General features: G+C 38.0%; 1 long non-coding RNA gene across 1 annotated transcript in view; it reads left to right on the plus strand.

Moving 5' to 3' along the window:
- Window positions 1–4649, plus strand: part of LOC107675468 (uncharacterized) — a 41181-nt gene continuing 36532 nt past the window's right edge. Inside the window, exon 1 of the long non-coding RNA XR_001632602.1 lies at window positions 1–51. This is a non-coding gene — a long non-coding RNA (uncharacterized LOC107675468). The remainder of the gene's footprint in view (window positions 52–4649) is intronic.

The following is a 4649-nucleotide window of genomic DNA, read 5'->3' on the forward strand; positions in this document are numbered from 1 at the left end:
CACTATCATCAGGGAACACTATTGCCATGAAGGGGTGTACACAATCTTTAGGTATGTGGTACTTGTCAAAGTAACATCTACATGAATGCCAAAACCAAAGCTGGTTTTAATGATGTGGCTCATCAGTGTTTGTTGTGCAATATCTAGTATCCCATTGTGATCATAGTAAATGAGAATGGGTTGCAGACTGGTGCTCAGTAGAGAGTGACACAGCGTAGGCTGTACTGCTTGTAAATCCAAATTGAAATTATAAAGTTTCACTTCTGTTTCAGACATGTCACATGAGCCATTGTATCTTTAGCCAAACTACTGCCACAAATGATCTGGCACCGGAGAGAAGTGGCATATGGGTGGTAACTTCCCGTTAGTGTGGCAAGCTTTCACCATATCAATGAGATCTGACTGTTTCTCATTAATCACGTATTTATTTGAGATGCATATGCTATATTTTGTATCCAAAAACATGGCAGAGACACAGAGCACTAAAATAACACACTTTGTTCTTTTTATTCCCTAACTCTTCACATAGAGCCAGAGTTTATCACCCTTCCGTGGGAAGGAATTGTTTCCTTGGTCTCTCCATCTGGCTCCACCAGAAATCATTTTTTCCAGCCTCATGTAGTCTTTTTTTTTTTTTGTTTGTTTTTTTGTCCCCCTATATGTGATAAGTTATTGTGGGTCTGTATGATTTTAAGTTGGTTTAATATGAAACAAGGACAGTGGGACCCCTTTAAAAACGTTGTAAAATGACACCAGCTGCACAGTGGTCAGGGGCACAGCTGGTTATTTTTTTCAAAACTCTGTATTAACAATACAGCTGGAAAATCATGACAGATCTTTTGACAAATTTCTATAGGTCATAAGTGTCTTATTTTTTGTTCTCTTGCCAAAGTGTGCAGAAGCACATGCTATTGAACAAACTTTGATGGACTGTGGTTGAGTCTGAACAATAAGAGAGTCTCTAGGGTGAGCCAATGTGAAATAATTAAACCTGAAAGTGTTTCTTTCCTAGTTACATGGCCACTGGGTGCCAGTGCATTTAAAGTAGCATTTAAACTCAAAACATTACCATAGCAACTGTTGCCATCCACAATTTTTTTTAAAATGCAATTTTACAGCAGTTATTCAAAAAGCGATGTATTTCATGTTCTTGGTAAATATTTGGCTTACATTGGAAATAAATTGTTGGAAATGCACTACAATATCACATTTTGAAGTAAATGGGTTGTGAATTATTTTTTTTTTATTTGTATTTTTTCCAAAATATGTCTTAATATTTAACAGTTGTAACTTTATTTCTTACAATTGAGGCTATTACGGTTTGTTTTAATTTTTCACAGTTGCAACGGTTTCTGGAAATAAGACTTAATATCTCAGAACTGTGACTTTCTCGCAATGTGATTTAATATTTCACAATTGCAACTTTGTTACAATTGCGACTATTTCTTGCAGTGTGACTTATTTTACAATTGCGTCTTTCTGGCAATGTGACTCCATATGTCTGAATTGTGACTATTTCTCAAAATGTGACTTCTCACAACAGTAACTTTTTTTTTTTTTCCCTCAGTTCTGACACTTTCTTGCAATTGCGACTATATCATGCAATCTCATGGTTGCAGCTACTGTATTTCTCACAATTGTGACCGTTATTGTGACTTTATTTACACATTTGCAAATACTTCCCACAATTGTATTTCTTGTAATTGCGACAATATCTCAGAATTGTCATAGCAACATTACTGTCTCACATTTGCAATTATTTCTCTCAATTGCAAATATATCCCGTAATTGCAATTTTATTTGCAATTATGATTATATGCAATCTCACAGTTGCGACTACTTGTAACATTAGAGTCCACTGTAGGCGAGTTGTGATGAAACCCAAGTGCAGTTTATTGATATCCAGAAGTGTACAGACTTGACTTGATCATACTTGGCTTGACAAAGAAACATGAAATGAACTAGAACTTGAACTCACCAACAGCATTTACCGGAAACAAAGCTAGACAGTGGACAATGGCAACATGAGGGCTATATAAATCAAACAAAGGGGTCACATGACACAATCCAACCAATGAGAACAAGACACATGACGCACAGAACAAAGGAACCAATAGCAGGATCACACGAGGGCAAGCGAAACACATGACATGACAGGAACCATGACTATGGAGGAAAAAAAACTAAAGACATGAAAACGAACATAAACCAACATTATACTACGTTTCTCATAATTGTGTGACGATCCTGCATTTGCAATCGTCTCACAATTGTGAATATTTTTCAGTTGTATGAAAAATTCCCGTTGTAATCCCTTTCTCATATTTGCAACTTTATTTTTTTTTTACTTTCTCATAATTACCTGTGGTATATTTAACTTTGAGCTTCCATATTTCACAAAATAGTTGAATGAAGGTAGCTTTAGAGTTTCACAGTCTCAAAATAAAGATATCCGTATGCTGTGTATCAACTTTTGTTTCTGTAAATCATTCCATGCCTTTGAGTGTCTTTCTCATTCCACTGTATCTACACAAATAGAAATATTAAGTTTGGCTGTCAGCTAAAATATTAATGGTGAAGCACAGGTGTTCTTCCAAGACTACCCCACTTCACTGGAACTTCACTATCCAGGGTCCTGATAAGGTTTTTTTCCTGTCAATAGTGGGATGGGCTCTGGACTCTGCTCAGGAACAGTGGATAAAAAGAGTGTCTTTCTCATTCCACTGTATCTACACAAATAGAAATATTAAGTTTGGCTGTCAGCTAAAATATTAATGGTGAAGCACAGGTGTTCTTCCAAGACTACCCCACTTCACTGGAACTTCACTATCCAGGGTCCTGATAAGGTTTTTTTCCTGTCAATAGTGGGATGGGCTCTGGACTCTGCTCAGGAACAGTGGATAAAAAGAGTGTCTTTCTCATTCCACTGTATCTACACAAATAGAAATATTAAGTTTGGCTGTCAGCTAAAATATTAATGGTGAAGCACAGGTGTTCTTCCAAGACTACCCCACTTCACTGGAACTTCACTATCCAGGGTCCTGATAAGGTTTTTTTCCTGTCAATAGTGGGATGGGCTCTGGACTCTGCTCAGGAACAGTGGATAAAAAGAGGTTGTTTTTGTTACCTTTGGCTGATGTAGAGAACGGAGCCGGAATCCTGTCCTATTCTCGATTTCTCCCCCTTTCCTTTCCTGTATCTTCAGGTCCCCAGTAGTTCACAGTAAAAATAAAACTGCACTAAGCCTGGCACTGTGCTCAAGCAGTAGTTAAAGCTGATGGATCGCTGCTGGCTTGGTGCCTGGAGCACGGCTTTATGGGTCTTAGGGGATCTTGGGAACCCCAAGATGTGGAGCTTGGCGCTAGGTACGGATGCAGGAGAGAGTAGGGAGGGTGTTGTGGTTGGGTGGACCTGAGGTGTGCGCTTTTATGAACACACAGTTCCTGGCATGAATGCTTTTTCACATGTTTGTCAAGCTATGCAGCAGTGTGTACTAAGAAGAAAGGGGTTCTTCTAGCTTTACTGTATATGTAAGTATATTAGTTGTGATTTGATTATATGATTAGTTTATTTATTTATTTATTTATTTTGACCATCACTTGAGCATGATGCATCTACCATCTGGAATGCATTGTTTTGTTTTAACGCGCTGATAATCATCATAAACGGATCACATTTACATTTGTTGTAATGTTAAACATTAAGAAACTGTCCGTTGAATGTTCTAAATTGGCAACGTATGTGTGCTTTCACGGATGTCTTTCATACTCTCAATGGGTAAATTTCACAAAACCTCAAGATCATGTTTGGGTGGTATTTCAGAAAAAAATCAAAAGGGAGAAATCTTTAATATAAGAAATTATATTGTTTTAAGAATTTTTTTTTTTTTTTTTTAAATTTGCTTTAAGGAAATATTTTTTGCATTGTAATGACATTTTTAGGGTGTACTCACAGTAGGCGTTTTGAACCGTGCCGGAGTGCGTTTGACTAGTGTGAGCGTTCCGTGCCGTGCTCGGGTGAGGTTCGTTTAGCCATCCCTGGCCCGGTTGGAAGAGGTGGGCCAGGGCACTGTTCGGTTGGGCTTGGGCTTGGGCGTGGTACACATGCAGTGTGAGCGCTAACCGTGCCAGAGCACGGAACAGATACTGTTTTGTGTGCTACTGTCATTACGACCGCGAACATATTTTACTACAACTACACTACACTTTTCAATTCATTTAATTCAATCAAATACATTTAGGTTTATAATGGCTCTGGTTATCACCTTATTGATAAACAGGAAATGTAGTTTGCGAGTTAAGTGGCAAATTATTTAATTAACGTCAGCTGCCTCTGTAATAATTGTGATGCATACAAGTGAAAATCAATGCACAACATAAATGATAAATTAATTATTAATTATTCGGAACAATATTAGCGAAAGTGGTTTTCTCCGGTATCTTGACGTAAGCGTGCTCCGGCCTGGAAAGTTTAGTGCAAGTGTGAGTGCAGGCCAGTGGGGGAGTGGGGAGGGGGGAAAATCACGCTCTGTTCAAAGCAACCGTGCCTAGCATGAGTACACCCTTAAACACATTTCTGTGGAAGCTTGTTTAATCCACAGGATGGATGGATAGATTTTTTTTTTTTTTTTTTTTTTCCCAGAGAAAAAA

Source organism: Sinocyclocheilus anshuiensis, unplaced genomic scaffold, assembly GCF_001515605.1.
Source record: "Sinocyclocheilus anshuiensis isolate Anshui unplaced genomic scaffold, SAMN03320099.WGS_v1.1 scaffold1270, whole genome shotgun sequence".
Classification (NCBI taxonomy): domain Eukaryota; kingdom Metazoa; phylum Chordata; class Actinopteri; order Cypriniformes; family Cyprinidae; genus Sinocyclocheilus; species Sinocyclocheilus anshuiensis.